The 15,922-nt window shown below is 40.3% G+C and overlaps 1 protein-coding gene across 12 annotated transcripts in view; it reads right to left on the reverse strand.

Annotated features, from left to right (window-relative positions):
* Positions 1-15,922, reverse strand: part of ENOX2 (ecto-NOX disulfide-thiol exchanger 2) — a 270,889-nt gene that overhangs the window by 91,119 nt on the left and 163,848 nt on the right. The window contains exon 4 of one of the 12 annotated variants that reach the window (XM_082445319.1): positions 8,137-8,283. The exons of the other annotated variants lie outside the window; for them this stretch is intronic. The gene's annotated coding sequence lies outside the window, so the exon portion shown is untranslated. The remainder of the gene's footprint in view (positions 1-8,136; positions 8,284-15,922) is intronic. 12 annotated transcript variants of the gene reach the window in all.

Here is a 15,922-nt window from a genome sequence, read left to right on the forward strand (position 1 = left end):
AGAAGCAATGGAAATAAAAGTGTCATGTTTTTGTGCCCTTTAAAATCCTTTGTTATGCTAGTCCAATATCCAGGTCTCTGGGTAGCAGATCCACTCCACGTCAACATGCAGTCTCTGCTTAGGCACCTTATTGCCATCTATCCCCACCTGTACATGTCCACTCACTGTGTTGCAATGAGTAGCAATTGCTTCTCTGTTGGGGGACTGGCTGAATTCCAAGGCCTTGGTTTGGGTAAGCTTGTCTATGCCATTTAGTGTTAATTTTACTTTGTAGGAATGCTAATGAAATTGCTCAGAAAGTTGGATAGGATGTGTGGGAAATTGGCAAGGTGACTAATTCCTATTTCTCTAGAGGTGATGGCTGCAGCTATACTAGCTATTGTGAGTAGATGCCAGTTGCAAATTTCCTTAGGTATAGGCTGGGTAAATGGATGAGTCAGAATCACAATTTCTGCCTGGAAGGAATGTCTAAGCAACAACATTGGGCATGAAGTGTTCAGCATACCCTAGTGCTGGGGTATTAAACCTGAAATTCTTGCTTAGTAATAAAATAAAATAAGTAGGAATAAATGAAATAATACAATCAACAATAATAGAATCAACAAAGTAGGAATTCTCACAAATGTATGTTTAAAAGAAAAGCTCAGGAATATCACGTATAGTTTACTTTCTGGGACACCTCTAAGATTGCAAGTTGGACATACAAAGGAACTTGGAGTGCACACTAATGAACAGTTTCAAATGGCATGTTGCATAGTAGCCAGGAGGCAAACGACTTGCTACAAGTATTTATTTGTGAGTTCCAAGGAAATATCCCAGAAATGGCCCCTTCACTCCTCAACTGTAATATAAAGAGATCTCCAACAAAACAAAGCCCTTTCCCTTATGTATGGGATTTCCTTGTGAAGCAGTGGCTCCTTGGGTAGGATCGATGCCTATGGAATATACACTGAAAATAATGGCTCAGGCTCCATAGAGTGGAAGAGCTCTAACAAGCATGCCCAGTGGGAGAGACTGATTAGACAGTTACAGACTTCTCCACTTTTTACATTTATCCCTGCCTCCTGCTAAGTTGCATGAGTTCAAAAAAGGTTAAGATGTCTTACCCAGAGATTTCACTTATGCAGCAGACCAACCAAATATTCATACATAAGTATAAATGGCTGCTTATGAAGCACCTGAAGTTTTTTCAATAAAGGAGGAGTTTTGTATGTGTCACTTGGTCTGCACTCTGCTGGGGGCATATCGCTCTGACAGTAGAAAAATGTGCTCTTTTCAACACGATTTAGTCTCATTTCCTTTTTCTTCCCAGTCTCTCTCTAATGACTGGAAGTAGAATGAGACTTCGATTTTTGGATGATTTAGAGGTCTGTGAGTTGGCTCTTTCTTCCCTTGGTGTGTAACCAACTTCAAAGAAGCAACTGTGTAACTACTAAGGAAATTAGTTTTTTGCCAAGGGATGGAGACCTTTTGTCATAAGCCAGAATGAATAACTAAGCCCTTCTGTCTCCATCTCAAGAGGGCCTCTGGGCTGAGAGGAGTGTCTGGCTGGTGGTCTAGGTTTGCTCACGAGAGCAGCAGGCAGTCAGCTGGTCAAGAATACTGTTTTTGTTCCTTCTGTAGGCAGAAGCACAGAGTAGGGAGGCTAGGGTGAATGGGGGGAAGACAAAGGGGAAATAAGACAGTAAACAAATTAACAAATGTAAAGGACACAGCACAATGCCTGATAGGTACACCTCTGTGTAGAGCTATCACTTATTGAGCACCTTCCTGTGTAACTTACTGCATTAAGCGTTTTATATGCATGTTACCCTTACAACAACCTTATGAGGCAGGAGTTATTATGATTCTCACTTTATGGAGGAGCAATAGGTGTCAGGCATTATATTTGGTACATTACTTATGCCTAATCCTCACAACACTCTTGAGTTGCAGGTATGATTATCTCCATTTACAGTTGAAGAGATGGTGGTTCAAAGAAGTTAAGCAACTTGCCCAAGATCACACAGGCAGTAAGTGGCAGAGTGAGGATTCTAATCCAAGTTTGACTCCAAAGCCCATGCTTTTAACCACTGAACTCTGCCACCTCTACTGCAATCTGCTATATGTTAGACATTAAGTAAATGCTTGTCCCCATCCCAACTGGTACAGCAAAGGTAGCTGGAGAACAAAGAGTTGAAGATAACCTGATTTTAGTAGTCAGAGAAGAAGAGGTTGAGTAGTGGAGATAAGAGCTATAGCTGCTATTTTCCCCTGTGGCTCTTGTTACATAGGATGTGGGGAGAGGCGATAAAAGACAGGGAGACAAAGGGTAACTGATTTCTATCTCCTCATCCCAAATTGTAAGAGGAAGAGAGACCACTCAGAACGTGAGCCGGGGCTGGGAGCTAACACGATTAGAGAGTTACTATTACCTGAGCTAGGTTGGTGGGCCAGTTATCAATTTGTTGCCTCTTACCTTCAAATTCACCCTTATTGCTTGCTCTGTGTAAACAGCTCTGGGCCCTTTAAATATTTTACCTTTGCCAGCTGGCACAGTGTTAAGCTTTGTCAGTAGGGGGCACGAGAGAGACATTTCAGCAGGAAGGAGCTATATTTCCTGGTTCCAGTGTGCTGGTGTGTTCACCTGGCAGGCTCCTGCAGCCTAGGCCCCCAGTTTCCTATCTCCAGCAGCACACACAGCTTTCCCAGCACTAGGTTCCTGCAGTGCCTGCAGCTTTTCCGGCATGCAGTTTCTGTAGTACGTGGTAATCAGAAGCACCCAGAAGCTTCTCCCAGTACCCCTCCCTCAGGCAGTTTTGTAGTGGAGTGTCTTATGCTGAGATACCTCCCTGTGAACAGCTCTCCTGGCACTGTAGAGGGTAGATTTTCCAAAAGTTCCACTGGGCAGATTTCTAGAAAGTTCCAGGAGTCATAATTCCAGAAACTTCTGCCAGCAAAGCACCACAGCAATTTCTCTGCTATCCCGTGAACCACAGCTGTGCCCTCTCCTGCAACGTCTGGATCGCATCCCTTTTGGAAGGGTTCTCTCTTGGGTGCTCTAACTCAGTCTCACGGTATAGTGGCTGCTCCTTATATTTGCTATTCCTACATTCTTTACAGTTCTCTTTACTTTTCACTAGCCAATCCCCCATTATTGTTAATAGTTACAGTAAACTTCCTCTGTTTAAATTACCATGTGGTCTCTCTTTCCTAATTTTCCCAAACCAGTACAGCTCACTCCCTCTTCCCAGATATCAAAGTAAGGTGATTCCTTATGCAAAGGCATGCTTCTAGGAGGGAAGTGCAGGTAGGGAGGATGGCCTTTTTCCCCAGAGACAATTTCTAAAGAGAAAAGAATATCTTATTTTTCCAGGAGGCAGGAGATGACTTCTCTGTCTTGCTTTCTAGTACAAAAAATTTAATTAGAATGCCTGTGGCCTTTCAGCTATTGGAATTCTTTCAATGAGGAGGAAAGAATCTGCAAGATAGGAAAGGCAATTGGAAATTTGAAGACTGCTTAGGCAATGAGACTCAAAGCGCTTATGCTCATTCTTAGTCCAAATTGTCCTTGAAGTTCTATAGCTCAAGTGCTCCAAGGGATAAGTGGGTATTTGTAATAACAGCCTCAGATTGACCACCCTCTTTAAGAAAACAATGAATATTAAACTCAAAATCTCTATCATTGCCCACAGAACCCTTCTTCAAAGCTCAAGGTTGTCTTCCAGAGATAAAATATTTTCCTTTTTTCCCCCTGGCTTTACCATGGACACATTTATAGGCATTTTCAGACAGCTGAAAATGTCATGAATTCTGGAAAAACTTCTGAAACCAGGATATAAGTTGAGTGTTTAGAGTTGGTGTGTCAGGATATTTTCCAAGTGCCATGAGGAGGAATGGTTTTCACCAGTGAAAAAAACGCCATCATAATTTTTGTATTATCCAAGGATTTGTGCAGCTGAGTTTTTTGAATTTAAATAAAACGTTTTCCAAAACACATGTTGTTAATTAACGACTACCTTTCTACTTTTGTCCTCTTTATGCCTTCATGCTTCCCCACCCCTCCAACCAGCTCAAACTACAATATTGCTTCCCCAAAGCTCAATGAATGCAAAATGGAAGGCAAGCAGTTAAGTAGGAGAGAATAAGGAAATGTGAATCTCAAGGTCTGATAATCAACAAAAATGTTCCCTTTACATAATACAAGGTCATCTTTGGAGAATTTAGGAAGCACTGGCCCAGATCAAATTCAGAGGCACTAAAAGCATCACAGCTAATCAGCCAGGCTGCTCAACTGCTAGGAAGTTTTCCATATACACTTTCATGTGTTTGAGGCCTCACAGCAATAACAACTGCATTTGGAGCCATAGCAGCTTTCAATAAAGAGTGTTTAGCCAGAGTGGTCATTGAGGGGGTTCCAGGTGGTTTTCTGGATCATCCAGGGCACCAATATGTTCATGTTTGGGTGAAGATCCCAAGCAACATGGGTGAAAGAGGGAAGTTTGAGTAATTTTACATACTACGATTCTCTTGCTAGAAAACTAACAAATTGGAGTTTCAGAAAATCAGTCCAACTATAGCCTCTGCTTCCCTTCCTCTGTTTGCTCTTTCCAATCTTGACCCTGGCCCAAGTCCCTGCAAACCTTCACTAGCCTTCCCTCTTTCCCTTTGTCCCCCACATATAAACACACATACACACAGAAGGATCACACAGCCAAGAATGGAATGGGGAAAGGAGCATTGCCTCAGAGCAGTTTGATGGTTTATACTGTAGCAGCTGCTAAGGATAGGTGGAATTGGTGACATGTAGGGGTTTGTTGCCCTAGTTAGAATTTCTTCCTAAAGAGTGAGAAGGTCATTGATATAAACCAGGGGTTGTTGTAAACCAGTGCAGACTTACCATCACTTTCAAAACAGGAATAAGTCCTTTGCTGCTCTCATTATAATGATTATAGATTAGAGTATTGGTTCTTATGCAGGGTGGTTGGATGGTCTGGCACATGAAGAACTGGTGTTGACAGAAGGGGTAGCCTAGTGGTTAAGATAGGCCCTAGAATCAAAACCTGGGTTTGACTCTCAGATTCACCACTAACCATGAGCAAGGTACTTAACTTCTCTGAGTCAGTTTTCTCATCTGCAAAATGGTAATAATAGTATGTGCATTATAGGATGTTGTGAGGAATAAATAAAATAAGGTATGAAAAGTTTCTGGCACATAGGAAACACTCCATATATGTTAGCTACTATTATTTCTATAGTATTATTTACTAAAAATCACACTGACATAACATCCTTGGCTGTCTTAACTCTCTTTTGTCAGTTTTGGAGATGTGGATGGAGGTGATACTGTCAGGGGTAAAAAAGATGTGTCCCAAACAAATATTCATCATTTTTGAAAAAGGTGCAAAACCAATTCAGTGATTTTCAACAAATGCTGTTCAGGCAATTGGGCATCTGAAGAAAGAAAGAAAGAAAGAGAGAAAGAAAAAAAGAAAGAAAGAAAGAAACAAACTTGACCTAAATCATATACCTTATACAAAAATTAGCTCAAGATGAAACATAGACTTAAACATTAAATGTAAAACTTTAGGAGAAAAACAGGGGAAAATCTTTGGGAACTAGTGATAGGCAAAGAGTTCTTAACTTTGACACCAAAAACATGACCCATAAAGGGAAAAATTGATAAACTAGATTTCAACAAAATTAAAACTTTTGATCTGCAAAAGACCTTGTTAAGAAGATGAAAGGCATGCTGAGGAGTAGTAAAAAATATTTGCAAACCACACATTTAACAAATGAATGGTATCTAGAGTATATAAAAAACTCTTAAAACTCAATAGAAAAACAAAGAAAAAGAAAATGATTCAATTAGAAATTGTGCAAACGATGTGAAGAGATATTTCACCAAAGAAATATGCACATGAAGAGATCTTCAACATCATTAACCATTAGGGAAATGCAAATTAAAATCACAATGAGAGACTACTGCACACCTTCAGAATGGCTAAAAGAATAAAAAATTGACTACGCCAAATGCTGGCGAGTATGTGAAGAGACCGAATCGCTCATACGTTGCTGGTGGTACTGTTAAATGGAACAGTCATTCTGGAAAAGTTTATCTTTTCCTTTAAAAAATTCAATATTCACCTACCAGATGACTCAGCAATTGTACTCTAGACATTCATCCCTGAGAAATGAAGATTTATGTTCACACAAAATCATGTACATGAATATGCATAGTAGCTTTATTCATAATAGCAAAAAACTGGAAAAAAACAAGATGTTCTCAAGAGATGAATGTTAAGCTGTGGCACATCCATACAATGGAATACTACACAATCAACTACTGATATACACCATTATTTGAATGATTTTCAAGGGAATTATGCTGAGTGAAAAAAAGCCAATTCAGGAAGATTACATACTGTACAATTCCAGTTATATGATATTCTTGAAATGCCAAAATTATAGAAATGGATAACATATTAGTAGCTGGTATATGGCAGGAAGGAGGTAGGGTAACATGAGGGATCGTGTGGTCATGGAACTGTTCTGCATTTTGACTGTACCAATGTCAATATCCTGGTTGTGCTACTGTACTACAGTTTTGTAAGATGTTACTGGGTGAAAGGTATATAGGATCTCTGTATTATTTCTTACAAACAGCATGTGAATCTTCAATTATCACAAAATAAAAGAGTTTGATTTTTAAAAAAAGGAAGGAAGAAAAGATGTGGATAGACAGAAAAAGCTGAGTAGAGATAGACCCTGTTGTTTTCAATACAGTTCAGATTTGTGTCCCAGATTATAGCAGGGTTTCCAGCTTGGCAGGCTTATCCAAGGGACTGCAGACATCCCCTCAGTGTAGGAAAGCAAGGCAGGCTTTTCATGCAGAGATAGCACTTGTTCCTCTCACTGGGATATTAGTTATTGCTCTCACCAGTTTGCAAACTAGGAGGTATATGACACAATTAATGAAGGTTAGGAAGCTCTGGGTTAGAGTCAGTAAAGTTCCTGAAAGTCCTCCAAGCAGCTCTGTTGCTGGTACCCTGGCTGCTACTGAAGAAGCGTCCTGTGAGATCATTTAAGCAGAGGGGATCTCGGAGCAAATAGTATTCTATTGCTTGGCCTCTGAAGAAGAGAGACAAGGGAGGGCAGCCATAGGACAGCTCTCTTCTTGAAGACAGTGTGCAGAAGGAAAAGAGAGGCCTGTGAGTGGTAGGGGAGAAAGACTGAGGATCACAGGCTTGAGAAGGAAGAAAGCAGAAATTTCTCTGCCTCCCATGTCTGGGTAATTGAGCATCTCTTTACCTATCATTGATGTCACGGAGTACTTCAGGCAACTTGGAAGGAAAGTGTTGGGTAAAAACCGAGTGTTGACATCTCATTTTTAAAGGCTAACTGTTCACACGTGAATGATTGTGCAGAATATTAAGGCCCAGTATGCTTTTCCATCTGGACGATGGATCACCACAGGGAGAATGCATTTCTACTACGGGCTGAGTATTTTCAAACAGACACAATATTCTTGCTGCTCTCTTCTTTTCTGTGATGTCATTAAACTATTCGATTTGGTTAACACTGACTTTTATGCTTCCCCACACACTGGTTCCCTGTTTACCAAATCTGCTGAAAAATGCCCAGCACAGGCGGTCTACCTACAATCAGCAGAGTTCCTTGTGTTCAGGTGGATCTCCAATAAGTCTGAATTAAGGCGTTTTAAGGTGACCTGAGAACCTCATTCATGTGAATGCCTGCTGCAGCAATGGGGATGTGGTTGTTTCACAGGAGCGGTCTAGGGATAGTGCCACCTCTGTGCCCACTTCCCATCTCCCCTAATAATGCTCAGGGGCACAGAGGAGCTTCTTGGGCCTCCGAGTGCATTTTGTGTTTAGCCTCTTCTGACTGCTAGCTCTATTATCTCCATGAGAAATTTGATCCTGCTAGAAGTGCTGTGGGGCTTTTTTTGGTCTATTCTTTTAATAGAGCCTTCCAGTTTCCTTTGGGCCATTATGTTCTCTTGAAGCAATGCTTCACCGTCAGTCTTTAATATTTAATGTGACTAGAAGCTTTCACAAAAACCTGTTGAGATGCACATGCTTTAAGTGGCAAAACTGTTATTTAATGATCTCGGGTGGGTACACTAATTCAACCTACCTGTGAGGGAAGGTGACCTCCTAGTCCCTCTGGCTCTGTGTCTGCATTAATACAATTGAAATCTCTTGCCATTTATGGAAACATCCATTCACCCTAAAGGAGAGGGCTGTAGGATTTTTCTGACATCATAAAAGTAACTGATGATTTCTGAAAAATTGGAAAAGAATATAAAAAATACAAGTGTGAAAAGACATACATATGATGAATGTCTGTTACAGCATTGCCATAAGAAGAAAATAAATTAGGAACAATCCAACTGTCCAATAATAGAGGATTGGTTAAATAAATTAAATGATATATTTATAAATGGACTACTCTGTAGCCAGTAGGAATAATGATGTAGATCTATGTTTACTGACATGGAAAGATGCCAAGATACATTAATAAGTGAAAAAATCAGGCTAAAAAACAGTGTGTACTATATGTTTCAATTGTTTTTATTTAAAAAACTGACACACTGGCCATAAAGTCAGAAAAGGTATATGCCAAAATGTTAATAGGTGTTCTCTCCGGGTGTCGTTATTGTGATTTTCACATCTTTCTTTACTGTGTGAACTTTTAAAAAGCGTACACAGCAAAATTATTTTGTTTAAAAAGTATTATGGGATTGTAGCTATATAACTTACAAATTACTTTCACTTAACAGTGAAATCCAAGCAACCTTTATATTTCCATTCAAGCTCCAGTTTTTAATCTAGAGCAGAGGTTGCCAAACCTCTGTAAAGGGTCAGATTGTAAATATTTTAGGCTTTGTGGGCCATGTAGCCTCTGTCATACTACTCCACTCTGCACCTGTAGTCTAAAGCAGTCAGAGACAATATGTAAACAATTGGCATGGCTATGTTCCAATAAAATTTTATTTATAGAAACAGGCAATGGGCCAGATTTCACCTACAGGCTAGAGTTTACTGAACCCTGCTCTAGAGTGCTGAATAGAGGAGGCTCAGGTCCCATGTGCCTTGAGAATTAATCTTGTTTCCTCTGTTCTTCTGGGTCAATGCAGGTTATACTACTAGTTGCTGCTCTCCAAAATTGAGGCCAAAGTGGCTTGGAGACATCACTGGAACTTACTATTTTTTGCTACTTGGTTTGAGAATTTTCCTACTCCATACTTGGGATATGCTTTATATAGGGCCACCCTGCCCACCAAAGTGAACCTTAGATCTGCCACAGATAAAGCCATGGCTACAGAAGTCCCATAAGTGACTCAAAGGGTTGAAGAATTCACAACAACCAAGTGAGTGACTTTAGCTAGAACTAGAAAGCCCAAAAGAATCAGTGCTTCCTATAGCTCACCAATATTAACACACTCCATAAAGCAGTTTTCTGAGGAGATGGATTACTATAGTCTGTCACCAGGAGAGCTTTTAAGGAGTCTTAAAATGTTCAACAATGTCCTAATTTAGGAGTTTAAAAGACTTATATAGCTGAAGCAAAATACACATGAGGGAAAAAAGGAAGTTTTAGCTGAAGAAGGGCAGCCACTCCTGGTCACAGACAGCACCCTGATTCCCAGAAGAGCAGTGGAACTAGGTTAACTGTGTGGATTTAGTTCACGTATTTGCCTTTGCCTTAAGTTACAATCAGCGCTGCGGATTCTTAAAGCAGTTTACTTGACATATCCTATCTGTAAAGAATATTTTTTATCTTTTCTTCTCAGAGTAAGAGGGATAAAAAAAAAAAGTAAGAGGGATTAAATTATTGCTCACACGCACACACACGCACACACACACGCGCACACACACACACACACACACACGAAATGCTTCCAAATTACAGAGCTTTCAGATCACCCCAATCCTGTTATCTAAAGTCTTATTCAATCACACTTAATGGTCTGGCCACTCAAAGGAAGTCACCTAAGAATAGAATGTATTAGGTACAGGATCCAGGGAGCCAGAGCAAGATACTCAGGATTCGGGGTTACAGCAGAGCTAGATGTCCTGAATTCCTAATCTGGGAAAATCTGACATATAGCATCAAATATTAATGATAGAATCTCAGGACATGTAGGTAGCCCAGAGCACTTGTGGAGCCCCATCACAACACTCAGAAGAGTGGCCAGTTGGCTAAGGTGGGTAAAGGGAAGGGGAAGCAGGAAAAGGTCTTCAAGAGAACCAAGAAAATTTGATGGACAGTGTTTCGAAGGTTCGGAAGGAAGTGGGGGTTGGAGTCAAGGTGATGGTTGAAGTGCGATCTAAGGGCAAAAGGGCAGACCAGAGAGGGAACACAGCCGTGTTGCTAGTACTGTGGTTTCCATTTGACAGAGGCAGGTTAAGTGACTTGTTCAAGGTCCCTGTCAATTATATTGAAATTAAATTCACTCTTTCAGTTTACTCTGATGTTCTATCCCACCATGCCACCCAGCTACTCACGAAGATGGTGCCTGTTCATTTTCCTTTAGATTTAAACAACTTAGAAATACTGTGTAGTATGTAGATGTGAAATAGTTGCTTGACTCCTCTGTGGAGATGACAGAAAATTTAAGGTGTGGAAAATGATTTCCCTAAAAACAGTAAGTGCCCGATTCTAAATAAATGGGGATGGGACATTCCAGCTGTTCCTGGCTAGTAGACTAGAGGCAGCTTTTCCAATTTAGAGAATGACACTAAAATTGCTACCACTTCTTAAAAAGTTGCTAAAGTCTAACTTAAATGAACGGATGTAGAGGAAAGTACGGTGAACAAGAAGTATGAAGACTTGGGAGAAACTTGACTTCTAGTGTCAGCTCTGTCGCTAAGTTTACTGTGTGATCTTGAATAAGCCACTTCCTTTTTCTGGATGTTAGTTTCCTCACCTGTGAGATGAGGTGGTTGGACTCCATAATCCCTAAAGGGTCTTTCACCTCTCACATTTTATGATCCTGTAATTCCTGGTGGGTTTTTTCTCCTGACATTTACTTGCAAGGGCCATTCTGCCATCCACACAATTTAAGTTTTCATTAAATCACAGATGGTCTTAAATAAAATCTCCCCCTTGAAGAGGGGAAAAGAACAGGATGTTTGTGCTGAAATGGCTCATGTCAGGTATGACCTTTTTAATTCAGAGCAGCTCTCTAGTGGTTCATTAACTCACCCCAAGGGCAGCACAGCAAGCAAGTACTATTACAAAAGGCCCCAACTGTGCAGCCAGAGAGAGCTGCCCTATTACCTAGTGAAAACAAAGTGGTTTCCTCTTTGTGCCCACAGTGGTCAATTTTCAGATCAGGAACATATGATTCTATCACTGAAGGAATCCTGGCCAACTCACAGAAACCCTGTGCCAAGTCTAATACTTGCTTTGAGGACTAAGCTAGAGTCCTTTCCACAGGAAGTAATGGAATTACTTCTAAATAATTGATAACTGTGGCTCTCTTTCCCAGATAATTAAAAATGTTTAGAAAATATAATATTCTAAGCCCAGTTCTGCATAATGCTTTACGTTTTACAACACATGCCAATCAATTTACTTTCTCATTTACATTTTCCTAACAACCCACTAAGGTGGGGAAAATAGGTATTATTATCCCCATTTACTAGATAAGGAAACTAGGGCTCAGAGAAGTTAAGGACATGTCCCAGGTCTCATAATAAGTGTCAGAGATGACAGTAGAACCCACATCTTGACTGGTTCAGTTAATTCACCAGTACACTTTTCAACTGTCCCGTTATACTAATTTAGGTGTTGTCAGGAGTGCAAGTTAAAGATAAGAGATTTTAGTACTGTGTCTAGATATTGCAAAGTATTTTTACACTCGTTTGAAGACTTGTGGCATAGGTTTAATTTCTCATAATGGGAAGAGTGGCTAGGAGAACTCTCTCAGAAAATATTCAATACATATTACACAATGAATTCGATTGATTATTATATATCTACTAGAGTCAAAGCAAATATTTATTGAACATCTATAAAACTGACCCTGTGCAAGGTGATATGGAGATACACAAAAATATAAAACATGATTTCTGACTTCAAAGAGAGTCATAAACACTAAATAGTGTATAATAAAGTGCTAAGTGTTGGAGTTGCAACAAGTGCCATAGGGGCATGGGAGGGGAGAAGTTGGTGAGGAAAGCCTTCTTGGAACAAATGGAATTTAAACGATGGGTACAATTTCATCGGCAGAGAGGAGGAAGAGGTTAAAGCTCAAGTGAAAGGTGTGGGAAGGGAACAGCATGAGCTAAACCAAAGGGGCAGGCATACATGAGATTGGACATCTGTGAGAATACTGATCTGAGTGGAGAGCAGTGCGGGAGTGTCTGGTAAAGCTACAGTTCATCCTAAGTGTTCAGGCAGAGGGTTGTCTGCCTTTCACAGCATTCTATCCACTCATGAATAAAATGGCATCGAAGGGGGCTTCCCTGGTGGCGCAGTGGTTGAGAATCTGCCTGCCGATGCAGGGGACACGGGTTCGAGCCCCGGTCTGGGAAGATCCCACATGCCGCGGAGCAACTAGGCCCGTGAGCCACAACTTACTGAGCCTGCGCGTCTGAAGCCTGTGATCCGCAACAAGAGAGGCCACGATAGTGAGAGGCCCACGCACCGCGATGAAGAGTGGCCCCCGCTTGCCGCAACTAGAGAAAGCCCTCGCACAGAAACAACACAGCCAAAAAAAAAAAAAAAGACTTAAAAAAAATGGCATCGAAGGTAGACACAATGATGGTTAAGAGCTTTAGCTCTGGAGTCAGACTTGGATCTGAGTTCCAGAATTACCGCTTACTTGCTGTACTACCTTGGGTTAATTAATTAACCTCTTGGAGCTTAGTTTCCTTCTCTGTAAGATGGGGCTGCAATGTGGATAAATTAAAAAGCGTTTTTGGTCCAAACACTGGTTTTAATTTTTTATTCAAATTTTGATTTAAAAACCATGATGACCATGGTAGTGGGGACAGAGTAGGAGATGGTACTGAATAGGAAAGTTAAGATCAGATCCTGCAGGAGCTTCATGGTTGGTTTGAGAAGATTGCCCTGAGAGGAATACATATGCCTTCTGACTAAGGAGAAGGAGCCAGAGGAATCAGTGCAAGGGCACTCAGCCAACTGCTGGCAAAAGTGTTCAAGCTTGCAGACTGCTCATCCTTACCTCCATTCACTCATCCATTTGACACTCTGGACTCTTCTCATTTTTTCTAATGAGCATTTCTTAAAGGTATGGTATGCTGGGCACAGTTGCCATCCCTCATATACTTTCTGATAGAAGGGAATTTTGGATCCTAATTTTGTCCTGGAGGCCCTGGGTTATAATTACTTTCTAATAAGGGGTCAGGGACATCTAAGCAAAGGGTCAGATTCACTGAGGAGTAGTCTGAGAAACTCTACGGAAGTAAATTCCTGGCTTGAGTGAAGCAGGAGGAAATAACAGGTGCCAACAAAGATAAGCAATAGAATCCCAGAAAAGAGCAACTGTTACCTGAGCCTGGAAGGTCATGAATGTGGAGCACATTTGCAAAATAGGAGCCCAGGGACATAGCTGTAATTACCAACCAATGAGCCTCCCCTTAGTACCAGGAAAACAGATGGATACACTAATTAAAGGGGGATAGAGAGGGAGAGACAGAGAACAATGTAATATTTAAACATGAGGAACTCAAGAGAGTCAAACTAGCTTTGTTTCTGATAAAGAAAATTAGCCTTTTGATTCCAGATAGCTCTAACCACTGCCTCCTCCCCCCAGAAACCTATGCCAAGTTAAGTGCTTTCACATAATCATATATAATTTTCCTTGGTCCAGGGTGTACTGCAGTGTTGCCTTTGAAGTAAAAGAAAGCTTGAGAAGCTACCCTTATGACCACATGGACCATCTTTCTTATGCTTTTCTCCCCTTTCTTTCTCAAAGGGAGGGGAAACAAATTTTTTTAAATGACAGCTTGCTGAGCTTGTTGGCTATCATTGTAAAAGAATGGTTTATTAAACAGATGATGTATAAGCACTTAAGAAAGTAAGTGGTGACCAGAGACTCCAGTGTGAGAACATGTCTGGTTAAGTAAAGATATTTTTTTCTTTGAAAAGGATACTAGAATGACAGCTTTACAGCAAATCCTTCAGAGTTGCCTTATAAAAAAGATGAATAAATATGGATCAGTTGATAATTTAGTTATAGCTGTATTCCTAGCTGGTTGAAGAGTTGTACTCAAAGAGTAGTGATGAATGGATTGATAACAGTTTGGAAGGAGGCCTCTAATAGTTGCTACAGGGCTCTCTACTTGCCCATGTCCTGTTCAATATTTTAATATATGATTTTTTGATGAAGTTATAACAGGCTTGCTTGTTACAACTGTAGATAAGATAAAGCTTGGGAGTAAACATACTTGATTATAGAACTGAGTTTCAAAAACAGTTGTCACCACCATTTATTGAGTATCTTCTAGGCACTATTGTATAGAAGCTATCCTGTTAAAATCTTAAAGCCACGGAAAACTAAGGCTCAGAGATGTTTTAAGTAGCTTGTCCAAAGCTACACAGCTAGTAAGTGGCATTGTTAGTATTTAAACCTGAATCTGTCTGCTATTAAAGCTCATGCTCTTTCTCATACACTATACTGCCAGCCACTACTCTATATTGTCTTGACAAGCTAGAGTAGAATGTGATCTCTCCTGAAGATAGGACAGAACTGAGCAGAGGCTGAAAGCTCTGGGAAACAAGAAAGAATCAGACCACGTGATTTACTATGGCTTTCATGAAGGATCAGAGTGGTGCTAAGGTGATGGTGAAAACCAGCACTTGGACTAATAAATTGCTGAGAATATTCTGAGCGAGAAGACAGTGAAATGTCACTATTTCCTGGCTTTGTTATTATATCTATCTTTATTTATGTGAGGAAAAGTGGCTGGAATGACAAATCCAGAATTATTAAAGTGGAATGTAACATAGGAAAAAATGGAGGGTAGCCATAGAAGAACAGAATGGAGGAAATATGACTTCACTGTAACTCACATTACAAAGATCTAGGGGATTAGTTTCCAACTTGAATATGAGATAACAATATGAAGTAGCTCCCAGAAAAGCAGATGTAACTCAGGCTATATTAATAGAAGCCTAATTAAGTGGACTCTAGAGGCTGAGAAATAACAGACACACTGTTTTCTGCTCTGGCCGCTGTGTTCTGCTGTGATGGGCAGGTAATAAGAGCAATACTGAAATATCACCACAGGGAAGCGACTGGGGTGAAGTGTTTGGAAACCAAACCATCTCTTATGAGGTGCATTTTAAAGTAACTAGAATATTTAGCTTAGTGAGGAGAAAACTTGAGAGCACTGAGCTGTATTCAAATATTTAGAGGACCATAGCAGCTTAAGGTTTGATACAAGAAAAACATTTGTAATAATTAGAGTGGTCCCACTACAAAGTGATAATAATAGTTAACCTTTAGGTACCCAGCACTATGGTCTACCGCTGACATGTCATCTCATGGGATCCCCACAAGAACCCACGAGGTCCATGGAGAAGGGACTGGCTGCATTTTAAAGCAGTGATCTTAATATCATTTGGAATATTTAAACACAAGCTAGATGAATGCCTGTCAGGAATGTGTCATATGTGATTCTGTATTGAGGTGGTAGGGTAGGGAATAGGAGTTGAATTAGATGACTGTGTGAGGCTTTGTCTAATCTAAGACTCAGTAAAATTTCTACTTTACCTGTTTTCAACTTTATAACATTAAACATTATAATCTGGTGGTCCAAATATAGCATTTTGAATTCTTCATAAGATTGTTGCTATGTGTCTGTGTGTATATGAACACACACACATACACTCATATACATTAAAAAAAATCATACACCTACCAGGGTTTAAGGAGAAAGATACC

Source organism: Balaenoptera physalus, assembly GCF_965194825.1.
Source record: "Balaenoptera physalus genome assembly, chromosome: X".
NCBI lineage: Eukaryota > Metazoa > Chordata > Mammalia > Artiodactyla > Balaenopteridae > Balaenoptera > Balaenoptera physalus.